General features: G+C 38.0%; 1 long non-coding RNA gene across 1 annotated transcript; it reads right to left on the reverse strand.

Moving 5' to 3' along the window:
* Positions 1 to 7,738: 7,738 nt before the first annotated feature.
* On the reverse strand, positions 7,739 to 17,499 carry LOC122452860. The gene is made up of 3 exons (XR_006272871.1): positions 17,356 to 17,499; positions 11,279 to 11,491; positions 7,739 to 7,915 (listed from the first exon to the last, which is right to left on the reverse strand). It is a non-coding gene; the product is annotated as an uncharacterized LOC122452860 (long non-coding RNA).
* Positions 17,500 to 18,055: the final 556 nt, after the last annotated feature.

Below are 18,055 nucleotides of genomic sequence, written 5' to 3' on the forward strand. Positions count from 1 at the left end.
CATGACTCTGGCTGAATGTTACACTAACATCTCTTATCTCTCACCAGGAGGAACCAGTGCCCTATAGCAACTAAGTAAGATGATGGACAAGTATGCTATAACAGTCTGTAGCTTCAGTCAGAGCAAAAAGAGTTTTATACAGCAGTCAAAATGTCCATCAACTGATGAATGGATAAACAAAATGATATATCCATATAATAGAAAATTATCTCACAATGAACAGAAATAAAGTCCTGATACCTGCTACAAAGGACTTCCCAATTGGCTCTAGTGGTAAAGAACCCACCTGCCAAGGCAGAAGACATAAGAGACACAAGTTCAATTCCTGGGTTGGAAAGATCCCCAGGAGGAGGGCATGGCAACCTACTCCAGGATTCTTGCCTGGAGAATCCCAGGGAGAGAGGAGCCTGGTGGGCTACAGTCCATAGGGTCACAAAGAGTTGGACATGACTGAAGGGACTTAGCACGCACGCACCTGCTGCAAGATGAATGAACCTCAGAAGCATTATGCTGAGTGAAAGAAGGCATTCACAAAACACCACATATTGTTTCACTCCGTGTATGTGAAATGTCCAGATAGGCACGTCTATAGAAACAAAATTGATTAGTTGTTACCAGATACCAGGGGACTGAAGGCAGTGACTGCTAATGGGTACATTTTAGAGGTGATGAAAATGTTCTAAAATTGCTTGTTGGGCATGATAGCACAATTTTCTGAATACACTATAAACCACTGAGTTGTACCCATTAAATAGATGCATTGTTCTGTATATGGATTTTACCCTAATAGAGCTGCTATTTTAAAAAGGCTTCTGGAAATTCCCTGGATGTCCCATGGTTAGGACTCTGAGCTTCCAATGCAGGTGGGTCTGGATTCAATCCCTGGTCATGGAGCTATGATAAATAAATTAAAATATTTTTTAAAATAAATTAAAAAAAAGACTCCTCCATGCATCAAAATGTGGTGGTACAAGTGTGTGTGTGTATAGAAGCACTGTCTGCAGTCTTGCCTCCAGCAGTTTCAGCCCTGGCCTTCTGAGCAGAGTTATCATCTGTTGAGATTTCACAATTGAGACATACTTTGGTATGAGTATAAAGATCAGAGCTGAAAAGTTTTCCTTTAGTCTTTTTCCATAACATTCTTCAGCAAGATGTCTCTTCATGAATTCTATGGAGTTCTACCACTTTCTTTTCTGACTCTAGTACCTGGCCAGATTTTAGGAAGCTTGTGCCTGAAGAGGTAAGGGTTTTGACTTAGTTATAAGGCTTTCGATTTCAACTCTTCCTGCATATCTGAGTTTGTCTGCTTTTTTTTGTTGTTGTTTAATTGCTAAGCCGTGTCCGACTCTTTTGGGACACTATGGGCTCCTCTGCTTATGGGATTTCCCAGGCAAGAATACTGAAGTGGGTTGCCATTTCCTTCTATTTTCACAGGACCTACCAATTTTATCCATTCTGAGTGAGACATTGTTGTTGTTATTTAATTCAAAATGCCTTTTAAAGTAAGCTTTTAAAATGTCCTAAGTATAATATTGTAGAATCTTCAACACAATCTCTTCTATTCTGCAATGGATTACAGTCTATTCTAATGTTAACCTTAAAATTCCTCATTTTTGCAATTTTATTTAATCACAGTTGCTATGGTAAAACAACAGCAATGATAATGTGTGGATTCCTTACTGAGTGATAGGCAATATGTTAAATATATCAAATGTATTATCTCATTTAACTCAGCAAGTTAAATATAATTTGTATACTCATTTTATAAGCAAGGAAACTGAGGCTTAGAAAAGTTAGATATCTTGCTCAAAGTCATACATTCAGTAAATGGCAGTCCTACTGCACAGTTCAGACCTTCCTGACACTAAGTTCCGTGCTCTTCTAAACCAGGGATCTGCAAGCTTTTTCTATAAAGGGCCAGGCAGTAAGTATTTCAGGCTTTACAGTCAATGGAAAAATTCAAGCATGTTATAGAGGTACTATAAGAGAGAAAACAAATGTCCACAAATTTTAAAATCTGAAACTCATATAATTTTCATGTCATGAAATATCATTCTTTTAATTTTTCAACCTACAAAAAATATAAAAATCACTCTGAGCTTGCAGTCTGTACAAAAAGAGGCAGCAAGCCGTAGTTTGCCAAACTGCTAATGTAACATGCAAGGAGCTGCAAAGAGTCGGACACGACTGAGTGACTGAACAATCACAACAAAAACAATTTAATATGCACTGCCTTGTTAAGCTGAATTAAATGAAATTTTGCAAAAACAGATCACCTTGTTTTAAACTCAACTTGTAAATCATTCACCATTTTAAAACTGATATTTTAAACTGACATTTTAAACTCAACTTGTAAATCATTCACCATTGCAACCACCCCTGTCCCCGAAGGGTTAGGTACCATTGTATAGTGAGGGTGTGTGAGTGTGTGTCCTTAGTTGCTCAGTTGTGTCTGACTGTTTGCAACCCAATGGACTATAGCCCGTCAGACTCCTTTGTTTATGTGATTCTTCAGGCAAGAATACTGGAGTGGGTCACCATTCCCTTCTCCTGGGGATCTTCCTGACCCAGGGGTCAAACCCTAGTCTCCTGTATTGCAAGCAGATTCATGACCGTCTGAGCCACCAGGGAAGCCCGCCATAGTATAGTACCATACTAATATTCAGAGGAAGGTCTGAAGCTGAGAAGTTTAAACTGCTTCTCTAAGGGCACCAATAGCGGGCCTTCAGGAGGCCCAGGGTAGGCAGCACCTGAGTCTCTGCACTGTGGTCGGGGGCCTTTGTTGCCACAGCAAGTAGACAAGCTGTCACACTCTCAGTTTTCTGCCATATGTCCTTTGGCATAATTCCATACGTCTCCGTTTTGCCTTATTTTTCTTCTTTAAAGTAGTTATGACAGTTGGCACGAAAAAAAGTAAGGACTGTAGCTACTTCCAAATCAGAGGACAGCTAAAAACAATGCCAACTTGGTATTTCTTTTTCCCCTCTCAATTTTGCAACTTCCTGCAAAGGAAAGAACACTGCAGTGAACAGCTCAGAGAAAAGGAAACTGGGGAGAGTTTCAAAATGAGCCCAGTTCCTCTTATCTAGTTGTGTTTAGTAAATAAACAAAATATTTCTTAAATTCTTATATGTATTGATTTATTTGCTATTTTTCATTAGCAACTTGGGAATATCTCTGAAAGGCCAGAGGCCTGTGGTTTTTATTCCTGTGACTGCCTGAGTTAGGACAGAATAAAATATTCAAGTATCATATAGTCCTGTTATGACATAAAACCACTTTAAGGACATGAAATAATATTCCTTCCCCAAAATATTGAAGGTGACTGGCAGCTGATATAAGATAATTTCTGTGTTTTAAGGGAGTGTGATTTTCATTTCAAAGGCTGTCAGTAATATTATTTTGAATTTATTAGCTTAGTCTGTTAAGCTATGCTACTTTTAAGGCTTAGTTTATAGTCTATTTATAGTCCAGTCACTTGTAAATCAGGTTCCCACAAAATTTAAAAAAAGAAAAAATGTTATTCAAAGCCTGCAGGTTGGCCAACTTGATTGGTGCACTGTTTTCTCCAAAATATACTATCAGACAAGGAATGGGCATTGGGAAATACTTTAAAAAATGAGCAATGATTTATGTCGTAATGGTTTAGGAGACAGTTTAAATAATATCCTCATCTTTTCTCACCAGAAATTTAAAAGTGACAGTTGTGGCTTTATTTAAGTTTCACTTTCTAACTTTTATGGTTTTAAAGAAGTGTATGCCAAAGTCCACAGGCACCTGCTCATGACTGCTTAAATGTAAATAAAAGACACAGAAACAGAAGTGGAAGATTTCCATTCTTCCTTTCTCTTACTGTTTCTCCAAATTTTCTCAAACAGTGTTTACTTGCTCTTAACTGAAATAATGTGCCCTCAGCAAAGCCAGGGCTTCCTGGTTTCAAGATCAATGTACTTTGAGTCCCATAGTCCTTTCTCTCAATTAGACATTACGATTTCATTTGTGGAGGAAGATTCATGAACTTTCTTTAGATTGACTTACTCACTTTCCTCTTATTATTTTAATGTCTTTGTTCTTCCCTTGAATCTCACCGCAGGCTGCTCCAAATATGTAGCAGCAAATATTTTCAAGCCACCCAGCCACTTCCATATTTCTGTCTCAATCATACCATCTTTCTTTAGGAACCTCCTTCACACCAGCATTCTTCAGCACACTTACTCCTTCTGCAAGCTGCCTTTATTTCAGTGGTCCTTCCAAACTTACGTGTATAATAATTTGAAATTTCCTGAATTATTACTGTATGACTCCTCTTCTTCTGTAATAACATCAGAATGCCTGAATTTTAAGCTAGGTACATAATCTCCTAGGATAAAGACTACCCTTCCTGGTCTACCTCGTGGCTAATTATGATCCTGTGATGAAGTTCTGGCTCATGGACGGGATGAGAAGTGGTGTGTGGCAGTTTTGTGAAACCTTGTGTCTTTCATTTCTTCTTTCTCTTGCTGTCTGGGAGACAGCAGAGGTGACTGGAGTGCTTCTTGGTTACAGAGAATGGGAGCCACATGCCAGAGATGTGCAGGAGCAGGGACCCTGAAGCAGCCCACGCCCTGGTGTGGAGCTGCAGGAGACGAAAATGAACTTATGTGGTATTTAAATTTCTCTTCACGCAACTGAAACAAATTCTAACCAATAGAGGGTTTTGTTTAATTGTCTTTAAAGTAATATGAATAACATGTGAATGTATTCTAATTAAAAAAAATTCAGATAGTTGCATGTATATATGAGACTGTACTTATGTATATATGTGTGTTTATCCTGACGTCTGTGCAATATGTTTGGAAGAATACACATCACTGTAAGAGCATGGGACAGGTAATAGGGCAATGGGGAAAGAGATAAATGGTTACATTTTATTTGTAAATACATCTCTGTATCGTATTACTGGTTACAAAAGACAAAAAGCATCTATAATTTTTAACACAGAAACTAGGCATTTTTAAATAAGATCAATATCAACAGGCAAAATTTAAATATCTATCAAAATATTAATTTTATATGCTTTTAACCTAGAAATTCTTTGGATAGAAATTTGTCCTACATATATACATATACAGACATTTATGACATTTATGGCAAGTGTGTAAAATGTTGGAAAAACCCCAACTATCCACCAGTAAGGGAGTAGCTAAACAAATTTGGCTCATTCATACATTGGAATACTATGATAATGTTTTGCACCGTATTTATGTGTAAAACTGTTAGAAGCACCTTTATTTTGAAAAGCCCCCAAGAGAAAGAAAGAAGAGTCTGAATGAAGCATTCTGATTAACAAGAGAATCTTTTCTATAAATGATGGATTTCTGATCATAAGTGTAGTAAATTCATGTACAGCTGAATTGAACAAATTTAATCTCTCATACGGGCAATGCCAAAGAATGTTCAAACTACCATACAAGTGTGCTCAATTCACACGCTAGCAAGGTTACGCACAAATTCTTCAAGCTAGGCTCCAGCAGTATGTGAACCAAGAACTTCCAGATGTACAAGCTGGGTTTTGAAGAGGCAGAGAAACCAGAGATCAAATTGTCAACATTCATTGTATCATAGAGGAAGCAAGGGAATTCTTGAGAAAAACATCTACTTCTGCTTCATTGACTACACCAAAGCCTTTGACTGTCTGGATCACAACAAATTGTGTGAAAAATTCTTAAAGAGATGGGAGTACCAGACCACCTTACTTATGTACCGAGAAACCTGTATGCGGGTCAAGAAGCAACAGTTAGAACCAGACATGGAACAGACTGATTCAAAAATGAGAAAGGAATATTACAAGGCTGGACATTGTCACCCTGCTGATTTAACTTATATGCAGAATACATCATGCAAAATGCTGGGCTGGATGAATCACAAGCTGGAATTAAGTTTGCCAGGAGAAATACCAAGAACTTCAGATATGCAGGTGATACCACTCTAAAGTTAAGAGGAAATAAAGTTGGGAACAAGCTAAGAGGAAATAAAAAGCCTCTTGATGAAGCTAAAAGAGGAGAGTGAAAAAGCTGGCTTGAAACTCAGCATTCAAAAAACTGAGATCATGGCATCTGGTCCCATCACTTCATGGCAAGTAGACGGGGGACAAAGTGGAAACAGTGACATTTTATTTTCTCGGGCTCCAAAATCATAGCAAATGGCAACTGCAACCATGAAATTAAAAGGCACCTGCTCCTTGGAAGGAAAGTTATGATAATCCTATACAGCATTAAAAAGCAGAGACATCTCTTTGCCAACAAAGGTCCATATAGACAAAACCATGGTTTTTCCAGTAGTCATGTATGGATGTGAGAGTTGGACCATAAAGAAGACTGAGTGCCAAATAACTGATTCTTTAGAACTGTGATGCTGGAGAAGACTCTTGAGAGTCCCGGGGACAGCAAGAAGATCAAACCAGTCAATCCTAAAGGAAATTGACCCTCAATATTCATTGGAAGGACTGATGCTGAAGCTGAAACTCCAAGACTTTGGCCACCTAATGTGAAGAGCCAGCTCATTGGAAAAGACCCTAAGATTGGGAATGATTGAAGGCAGGAGGAGAAGGGGATGACAGAGGATTAGATCACTGACTGAATGAACATGAATTTGAGCAAACTCCAGGAGATAGTGGGGGACAGAGGAGCCTGGCATGCTGCAGTCCCTGGAGTTGCAGAGAATCGGACACGTAGTGACTGAACAACAACAATCTCCCATAACACTTATATTCTATAGATTAAATAACCAATTATGATTTTCTTTAACAAACATGTTTGTAACATTATGGTCTTTGCATGCTTTAAAGTTGAAGGTAACATTCCTGGGAGATAAAAGATTTGAAGTTAACAATTGACTCACCTGGAGAGCTACTTGCTCTTTTTCAGTGAACACTGAAGAGTAAAGTTATTTAATATAACAGGGATTAACATATACACACTACTATATATATATAGAAGGCTACCCACTCCAGTATTCTGGCCTGGAGAATTCCATGGACTGTATAGTCCATAGGGTGGCAAAGAGTCAGACACAACTGAGCGACTTTCACTTTCTGTCTTCCTTTCACTTTCATATATAAAGTAGATAACCAACAGGGACCTATTGTATAGCACAAAGAACTATACTCAATATTTTGTAATAAGCTGTAGAGGAAAAGAGTCTGAAAAAGAATAAAAAAACTGAATGAAAAAAACTGAATCACTTTGGTGTGCACTTGAAACTAACACAACGTATAAATCAACTATACTTCAACAAAAAATAAATAAAATTTAAAATTAAAAAATAAAGACCATTATCTTAATCACATGCACACACATAGATGTATATATAATTTTATAATATATATAGCAGAAATGGAGCATACATAATCATATATCATAACAGCTATAGTGCCCACATAGACCTTTGCCCTACCTGGCACTAGCTCCTTGTTCATGTGCTTCCATGGTCAGCAGAATGTAAAGCATTCACTTTATTATTTTAACTGAACAGAAGAGTAACCAGAAGAGACTCTGAGTTCTAAAAATTCTTGGGTCAATAAGATTCTGCCTTTCCAAGTTTCGCTTCAAACATCATTGTGACCCATGATTTCTCTTTTAATAGTAAGCAGAGAAGAATCAAGTTTTTAGGTTTAAAATGTTTTATTTCAGTAACACAGGAGTCACTAAAAAGATATATTCTTAAGTAGAAAAAGAAAAGTACAGAATTAGCATGGTTTCACTGGGAACGGAGGAGCAGGAAAGAGAATGGTTAATATAATATTCAGTTGTAGTTCTCCATTTAAAAACATCTCTGCATCAACTTGTTTTCATCCTTAGTGCTTTCTGAGCAATGGGTAAAATTTTCCTCACTACTTCACCATGAATTTCTCATCAGTCCATTGCCATTTTCCCAGCTGAAAGGTAAAAATATCCTTTTAACCTTTAAACTTTTGATTTTGAAACTACTTCAAAATAGCTTACAAAAGTTACAAAAATAGTACAGAGATTTCCACATACACCCTTCATCTTATTTTCCCTTATTTTATTTTTATTTATCTCCCTAATTTTAATATCTCACACAATCCCACTGCAATTATCAAAAGCAGGAAATTAACATTGACACAATGCTATTAACTGATCTACAGACCTTATTCAAATGTTGCTAGCTGTCCCACTAACATCTGTTTTCTGACCAGGATCCAGCACAGGCTCTCGCGTAGCACTTTGCTGTCACATCTCCTGATGTGACAATACCCCTAAGCAATCAGGGGTATTGCTTAGTCTGTTTTATGAACTTGAAACTTTTGAAGAGTGCTTGTCAGTTTTTTTTAAAAATATCCCTCAACTTGGGTTGGAGAAGGAAATGGCAACCCACTCCAGTGTTCTTGCCTGGAGAATCCCAGGGACGTCGGAGCCTGGTGGGCTGCCGTCTATGGGGTCGCACAGAGTCGGACACGACTGAAGCGACTTAGAAGCAGCAGCAGCAGCAACTTGGGTTTGTCATATACCTCATCAGGAGTAAATTCAGGTTCTGCATTTTGGTTTGGCAGTACCACACGTTATATCCTTTTCTGTATATCGCTTCAGAAGGCACGTAATATCCACTTGTCCCTTTACTGGTGATGTTAATTAACTCTGATCATTTATTAAAAGTAGTGTCTGCCAGATTTCTCCACCATAAAGTTACTATTTTCCCCATTGTGGTTGATAAGTACCTAGAGGGTGATACTTTGAGACTATGTAAAAGACCATGTTTTTCATCATACTTGTACTTTACCCACCAATTTTATCATCCATTATTCTTTTTTTAAATTATAGCTTTATTAGGGTATAATTTACCTAGCATCAAATTCACTCATTTTAAGTGTACAATTCAATAGTTTTGATGCATTTTTCCAGTTGTACAACAATCACCAAATCACCAAAATCTAGTTTTAGAACACTTCCATCATCCCCCCAAATTCCTTTGTGTCTGTTTATAATCAATCTTCTCTCCACCTTGGCCTTCAAATAACCATTGATCTGTTTTCTGTCTTTGTTTATATAATATACTAATCATTTTTCTCATTATTTATTTGCTTGAATCCTTGTCTGCACAAGGGCAGACCTAGATAGTTGAGGAAGGAGAAATCTTAAGTATAACACATTGTTTGGTATTTGACACAGGACCACTGATCAGTCTGAAAATCAAGAGAAATGATGAGTCATTCATTGACACCAAACCAAAAATAGCCTTTGGAAAGTTTGTTTTTTAGTAGGAGTTAAATGATGCAGATGCCTTAGATCTTCTATTAATTCATAAAATTCTTCCCAATTAAATTCCTCTCTGAATAAGTCAAAGGTACAACATTTGATATCTTACAAGTGTTCAGGAATTTTGATCCTATCACATCAACACGACTTGGAAAAATGTTAAGGTCCAGAGGTTTTGTTGGTGTTCTAGGTCTTCCTTCTTTGGTTTACTGTTTAAAAGTGTTATCATCAGAGCCAATTTAATTAACTCAGTGCAATATAATTTCAGGGTTGTTATGTCTTTCACACACCCTCCTAGTGAATATGAAAAAGCTTCATCCGTTTTGAGATGCCAGCTCGCAGTGTATAGACCAGATATAGCTCACAGTTATGTTTTTTGTGTTGTTGCTGTTTAGTCCCTCAGTCGTGTCCAACTCTTTGTGACCCCATAGACTGTAGCCTGCTAGGCTCGTCTGTCCACGAGATTTCCTGGGCAAGAATACTAGAGTGAGTAGCCATTTCCTTCTCCGGGGCATCTTCTCGACCCTGGGATCAAACCCGCCTCTCCTGCTTGGCAGGGAATTCTTTACCACTGAGCCACAAGAGAAGCCCATGTGTTCTGTGTTAAGTAATGTTTTAAAAACCTGGGCATTTCTATTTGTAAAATTGACATATATGGCTTTTCTTGAGAAATCCTTCAACCTTGTGATACAAGTCTCATGTTTCCATAGCTAGAGCTAAGCAGTGGCAGTCCACTTGAGGAAAAGAGCTCTTGTGAGAGCGAGGCGCTTCAGTCTGGCACATCCCACCAATTTCTTACTCAAACTTACCAAGACTGCTTCTCTCATTTAAGCTCCTTGCCCAGCCCCACTTGGCATTTAAGTTTGCTCTCCTAAGTTGAAATTTGAACAAGATTGTTGGATTTTTTTTTTTAGTTGAGCCAGAACTAACAGAATAGAGCTCACTAATCTTGAGTGTACAGATTGATTTTTTTCACATAACCACAGATTTTTATATAGGAAATTTTAACTTTTTTTCTTCCTTCACCTACACTTACACCTTATACAGACACTATTTCTATCTCTCCACTCTTTCAATGTGTTTATGTTGACTGTTTTTCAGTCGCTAAGTCGTGTCTGACTCCTTGCGACCCCACGGACTGCAGCACGCCAGACTTCCCTGTCCACTATTTCGCGGAGTTTGCTCAAGTTGCCTGTTAAGTCAGTGATGCTACCCAGCAGTCTCATCCTCTGCCACTCTCTTCTTTTGCCTTCAATCTTCGCCAACATCAGGGTCTTTTTCAACATTGGCTAGATTAATATTTATTTCAACATTATTATGACTGTATACGTGATATTTACAGATAACTCTCAGGGAATCCCATGAATATCCTTTTCTTTCAACTTTTCATTTTCCCTGACATTAATACTTGTTTTTTTGTGTGTTGTTCTTATAGTTTTGTTTGCTTACTATTGTGTACCTATTACCCCAGTTTGTGGTATCTTGTTATGGCAGACCTAGCAAATGAATACACCAGTACTTTAAAATTGCATGATAATATGCCTTGAAGTGGGTCTAATTCCATTTATTATCTGGGCACTCAGTGGTTCTTACAATCTGCAAACTCGTGTCCTCTCCTTGAATTTTCTAGGATTATTTTATCATTGATTTCCTTCCCTATATTTTCCCCTGTCTCTCTTTGTGGGACTCCTCTCCTACAGCTGTTGATCTTATGGTCCTATAACTTTCTTTCTTTCTTTTATTTTTTTTAAACTCGTTTTCTACTTCTATGTCTTTTTGCTCTACTATCTGGGAGATTTGCTCAACTTAATTATTCCAAGGTTTTTTTGAATTGTTTATTCTGCTAGCCCTCAGGTACCCTTTTCTATTCCCTTAATGTTCCTTAAAAAAATAATGCAATGCTCTTGTTTCATGGGGTCAATATCACCTCTTATCCCTTTATGGATATTTATAACAGTTCTCTGATCCCTTCGCAGGCTGACTTTCTTCCGAATTGCTTTTTGTTTGCTTGTTTTGGTCTCTACCTTTCAAGTTGGTTTTCCTTAGATGTCTGACAATCGCTGGTGGTCTATTCACATTTAGGAGTGAGGTACTAAAAAGGGCTTCTTAGGAGTTCTGACCCCATGGGTGAGCCTTGTAGACTGCCAGCTTCAGCTTCAAGTTCTCTGGGTGGGCCATATGACTTGATGTCTTTCTCTCAAGGTGGTCAGATGCCCCAGAGAAATTACCATGGTGCTCTGAAATTAGAACAGAGGTAAAACACTTGGGACTTTATTGGGCTATAAATGTTTCATAAATGTTTCTGTTTATGGTATTGAATCTCATTCCCAAATGTGCCAAGTCTTCCCTACAAAGTAATTCTATTTTATCATCGAGCCCCTGCCTGGCTGGGAGAGGAACAGGTATCTGGCTGTACAGCCTTGAACAGAGGATCTATGGACCTAACCACATCTTAAACTCACTTACAAACCATCCTCCTGCTTTTAATCCCACCTTTATCCACACTTTGGAGGTACCAGGTATTCCCAGTCTTTTGGGAGGTCTTTGATGTAATCAGGTACTTTCTAGCTCTTTCTGAGGCAAGTTAAGGGGTCATCTTTCTTGGGTCTATTAAACTGGATACCTCTTATTTTTATGGCTTCTAAATCCCAAATCTCATTGTTCTTGTTGTCCCTCCTAATCTCATTATCATTGTAGGTTTCTGCCTTAAAAAGCAATTCCTTTGCTGTCATTTTACTGGGTTTCAAGAAAAAGCCAAAGTAAACATGTACATTCAATTGATCACCCCAAATTAGAAGTCAATTTTACATTTTCACAAGGGAATTAAAAGCTGGCTCAGGAGTGTTTGCAGACAGACAGGTCTGCTTTAAATTTTGCTACTGACCATCCCCATACTCTGTCTATCTGGTTGACAAACATGTCCATGGGACAGAAATTACAACTTTGACTCATGCTTTTATCTGAGCAACCACAAGTTTATTCACATTTTTGGTTCATTTGTCAACTGAAAAGGAAACCAATTCTACTAGCTTTAACTCCAACCAAAGAAATCTGAAAAAACTTCCTATCTTCCTGGCTTTGGTTGGGAGTAATGATCCTCCCCCAATCCCTGATTTTCTTCCAAAATAACACAGCTCTGCATTTTGAGTGCTCAGTACGTGCTAGGCGCTACGCTAGGCACTTTTACATGCATTATCCCATTTAATCCTCCCTGCAACTTTTCAATGCCCACATCATTGTTCCCATTTTGCACAGTGGAAAATTGAGGCTCTGCAAAGTTAAAGGATTTGTTCAGCTTCACACATCTATTAAGTGGTAAAGTCAGGGTTTAAATCCAAGTCAGCCTGTGTCCTGACCTGCTTTCACCCCACTATACTATCTTGATGATGATTTATTTCTGGACTTCTTGAATGTTCATTTGCATGTCCCTGGATCATTTAATTATGTTCTCACCTCCATTTCTGATGCAATTCCTATACTATATGCTGTATGTGAGTGAATGGCATCCAGTTGCTTCAGCCTTTCCACCCTTCTTACCCACCTCACACATCACTTCCTTCGGAAAGACTCCATGACTTTCTAAGGATCAATTTGGTGTCTCTTGTGTGCTCTTGTAACATATGCAGAATCCTGTTTGCCTTACTAAACCAGTGAGTACCCTTCCTAGAAATTATTTATTTCCTTATCTCTCAACTACACTAAACTATAGGCTCCTGAGAACAGTGGCAATAGTCATCTTATCCATGTGACATGACTATAGCCTAGTGCAATGCCTGGCACATAGCAGGTGCTCATTACATACTTTGTTGAATGAATGAATAAATGAACAAAATTATACTTACAGCTCAGTCTGAATGAAAATTTTTTCTCATTTAAAATAATGTTCTAATGATATTTTGACATTTGTCAAACAGGATTTTATAAAACTCAAGTCTTTTAACACTTTACATGTACTATTCAGAATACAGATAATATTTTAACTCTCACATATAAAATGGCAGTGTGGATGTTAATCCATGAAGCAAGTGCTGACAAGTTTTCAAAATACCTATTGAATTTCATTGTAGAATTTTAATCTATATGTTAACTAAGTACAAAGTACAAAGTGAAGTCGCTCAGTCGTGTCTGACTCTTTGTGACCCCATGGACAGTAGCCTACCAGGCTCCAGGTCCATGGGATTTTCCAGGCAAGAATACTGGAGTGGGCTGCCATTTCCTTCTCCAGGGGATCTTCCCAACCCAGGTCTCCTGCATTGGAGACAGACGCTTTACTGTCTGAGCCACTAGGGAAGCCCCATGTTAACTAAAGTGTCATCTTATTCTCAAATAAAAATCAGTCATGCTTTGAAGCCTTCTGTTTTAATTGTGAGGAAATCCCATAATTTAATGATAAAGTAAAATGCAGGAAATAATCAGAAAAGAATTTTTGATCTCCAGTTGCTACTGTGAATGGATCTGTTGCTATTTTTCTTGCCTCAAGAAAAGATAAGATTACCTCTTATCACCATTCCTGAGGAAATAGAAATTCATACAACAATTATCAGAATTTATGCAAAATGTTTCTCAGAAGACATGGTTTTCCAGCTCAGACATTCTCTGATTCGAAATCAGCCAAATAAAAAGAGGAGATAGATGGGATAAAACACAAATGGGGAGAAGTAAAAAACTCCTTGAAAGAACGTAACCTTTTACACAGTTTTGAAAATTGCAAAGAAGTCAACTGCTTTGTTGTGACACCTCATACAAGTCTTTACAGTGACTTGAGAAACCACCTGTTTATTCTATATAGAATCAAGGAAGATATACGAGGCCACAGTTAACCTCTGATATACCCTAGAGGGAAGAGTGTCACTGACCAAATACTAATTTCCCAGATATATTCATAGCATTGCCACACAGTAATGAGAATAAATGGTCTATTATATATTGAGATAATTACGGATAAAATAAAGCATCAACTGTGGCATTTTTCAATAACCTACCCCGGTATCCAAGAGCTCATAATCTAGGGAAGAGAATGCCCTGAACTATGGCCTTCCTAAATGTGGCAGAATATCTAAAGCTCTAGTACCACGATGTTGAAATACAAGTTCCATTGGGATAAACAAATACAACAAATAAGATATTCCACAGCCAGGTCACCACATGCAGAATTTACCAAGGAAATTCTGAGAACCATTTCAGTAACTCTTGGATCTCACAGGATTTTTAAATTTTTTTTTTGGAGACCATTTTGCCAAAGAGAGTTCCTATTTCTGCCTGTAGGGAGAGGAGACATAAATGAAGAAGGGCTGCCACTTCCTTCCAGGGCTTCCAAGACACATTTCAGAGCTTGAAATGACAATTTTATTGTGGCTGAGAGACACAAGTATACTGCCTGATTCCTGCCCAAGGATATTAAAGTGGCCTGGGGAACAGAGGTAGAGGTTGTGTTGGGATCAACCAGGATAGTCCAACCAAGAGTTTATAAGCAGCTTCTTTTATTTCTTTAAAAAAATATTAAATTTTCTCCCATTCTGTGGGTTGTCTTTTCACATTGTTGGTGTGTTGGGGGGGCGGGCACGGGGAGCACACTGGGTCTTTGTTGTGGTTCATGGCCTTTCATTGTGGCATAGAGGCTTTCTCTATGTGCCCTGCGGCATGCAGGATCTTAGTTCCCTGACCAGGGATGGAACTCACGTCTCTTGCATTGGAAGGCAGATTCTTAACCACTGGACCACCAGGGAAGTCATATCAGTGGATGAAAGCAGTTTCAGTGGATCAGATGTGGGCCACATGGAAAAGATCCAACTAAGTGTCATTTGGGATGCTGTCAAGTAGGATCACTTAGAGAGTGAAGAACCCTGGCAGAAGGAAATCAGAGGGGAGCTGCAAAATCACAAGTGATGGGCTCCAGTTTCATCCATGGTGTATATGTACCACAGCTTCCTTATCCATTTGTCTGCTGATGGGCATCTAGGTTGCTTCCATGTCCTGGCTATTATAAACAGTGCTGCGATGAACATTGGGGTGCACGTGTCTCTTTCAGATCTGGTTTCCTCAGTGTGTATGCCCAGAAGTGGGATTGCTGGGTCATATGGCAGTTCTAATTCCAGTTTTTTAAGGAATCTCCACACTGTTCTCCATAGTGGCTGTACTAGTTTGCATTCCCACCAACAGTATAAGAGGGTTCCCTTTTCTCCACACCCTCTCCAGCATTTATTGCTTGTAGACTTTTGGATAGCAGCCATCCTGACTGGAGTGTAATGGTACCTCATTGTGGTTTTGATTTGCATTTCTCTGATAATGAATGATGTTGAGCATCTTTTCATGTGTTTGTTAGCCATCTGTATGTCTCGGGCCTGGTGCCCTGGGAAGACCCAGAGGAATCGGGTGGAGAGGGAGGTGGGAGGGGGGATCCGGATGGGGAATACATGTAAATCCATGGCTGATTCATGTCAATGTATGACAAAAAACCACTATAATATTGTAAAGTAATTAGCCTCCAACTAATAAAAATAAATGGAAAAAAAAAAAAAGAAGTCACAAGTGAACAACAGGCATAGAAATGTGCAAACCAGGTAACATGACCTATAGAAGACAGGTCCTCAGGAAAGCAATTTTCCAAAGGACCTAAGAAAGTCCCCAGAGAAGAGTCAGCTTTAAATATTAAAAGCTTTCTTATTTACCATTCCTCCAACCCCAAGAGGTCAGAAACTGGCTAGCCAGCTGGAGTAGGAGAAGAAAAGAAAAATGGTATAAAGGGGAGAGAAGAAACCAGCCATGCATCCTTCCCCACCTTTGCTGCTGCAGGCTGCCAGGCTCAAGCCCTCCCCAGCTGGGGGAATATTTGCCATTAAAGATAAGGTAGAGTTTTGATCAGTATTTTGGGCTAGACATTTTGGCCTCAGACTTGAAACTATGTTTGCACCTCAGAAATTGACCTAAGAGGAAAAGTCATGGAACCTTCCCACGTTCCCATATGTGATTGGCAAGAATTATCCTCACTGAATGCACTTCGAGAGGCAGTGGGAAACCATAACAAAGATGTGTTTTGATTCCATTTACCAGTCATACATTCACTAAATGGGTTACTAGGACATTTACATTTGTATACTCAGGATTTACTTTTCTTTATGTTGTTATTGAGGTACAGGTGATGTACACTATCATATAAATGTCAGGTATACAACATAGTGATTCATGATTTTTTTTTAAAAGTACTGAATTTTAAAAAAGTTTATTGCTGAACAATGATCTGGTCCTGGAAAGAGAACCATGTCAGGATTCTATACACTGAAATGGGAAAAAAGTATTTCAAAAGTGCATACAAACTTTGGTCTGGTGCTGACAGCCATCCATGGACAGCAAAATTTCTGAAATTCTATAAGCTTGTCTGGTTTTTCTGTTTTTCTCGAAATGACTCAAGGTGTTTAGGGAGATCATAGTTACTTAAAGAGAGATACCCTCCAAAGGGGTAGCGATTACTCAAAAGGGTAGATACAAATCAGCAAGAAAAACTCTAAGGGTTTTTCATAGGCAAGTGGGACAAAATACAAATAGACACACAAGAAAAATACAACTATATAATGAAATAATATGGGAAAATATTCAGCTCACTTATAAACACATAAAGTATTTTAAAATTTATTTTTAGTTGAGTAAACTTGTGAAAATTAAAAGTGAATACCAGTGTTAGTGAAGGTATATTGAAAGAGTCTCACACATTGCTGATAATTTGGCATAAACTTAAAGCCAAAATTATGGTTGTAATTTTTATTTGTACTTTTAACTTTTTATTTTGAAAACTTTTTAGATTTACAAAGCAGAAACTTCTATTCTTCATCTAGATTGACTAATTGTTTACTTTGTTATTTTCAATTTTATTTTGGTATTATAAGCATTATTATCATTATCATTGTCATTACTGATGACCATCCGAGAATAAGTTCCAGATGTCACACCATTCTTCCCCTTTACCATAAATATTTCAGTGTATATCTCCTAAGAATAAGAATATTCTCTTTATTCTCTTATACAACCACGGTGAAGTATCAAATTTAGAAAATGTAATTTTGATACAGTACGATTACCAAATACAGAGTCAGTTGGCAGGTCTTACCAGTTGCTGAGTAGCTTTCTTTGTGGTGTCCTTTTCTTCATCCATGATCCACTTCTGTGTCCCTCATTGCTTTGAGTTGCTCTGTCTCTTTAGTCTCTTGTAAACTGTACCAGTTCCCTGACTTTTGTCTTTCGTGGCACTGACATTTTTGAAAAAATATTGGCAGTTGTTTAGTAGAATGTCCTTCAACGTAAGTTTGTCTGCTAGTTCCTCATGATTACACGCAGGCTTTTCTGGCATGAGTTTCTAACTTTTGACCTAATAATTTCCACTTCTGGGAATCTATTATGAAGAAATAATAGTAAGTAAAAAGCAGTGTTAATGTTGTATTTATATGAGATGAGGAATGTCCACTAAACCTATTCTGATAATCATTTTATGATGTACGTCAAATCATTATGTTGTATACCTTAAAAGTATACAGTACTGTATGTCAGTTATCTCACAATAAAACTGGTGGAAAACCCCAATTTATATGGCTCCAAAGTAGCACAAATGTCAAATAATAATAAAATTACAGCCCACATGTTCTGAGAGCATGTACTCAATAACCAGCAGTATGTTCTGTGGTTTATGTGCTTCATCTTATTTAATCTCTCTTCCCCATAAATCCTTCCTCTCTCCAGGTAAGATGACTTTGGGAAAATTGCCTAAAACTTGCTGTAAAGAAATATTTATTTCTTCCTTAGGGTCCAGTGTG

The sequence above is a fragment of the Cervus canadensis genome, chromosome 14 (genome assembly GCF_019320065.1).
Source record: "Cervus canadensis isolate Bull #8, Minnesota chromosome 14, ASM1932006v1, whole genome shotgun sequence".
Classification (NCBI taxonomy): Eukaryota; Metazoa; Chordata; class Mammalia; order Artiodactyla; family Cervidae; genus Cervus; species Cervus canadensis.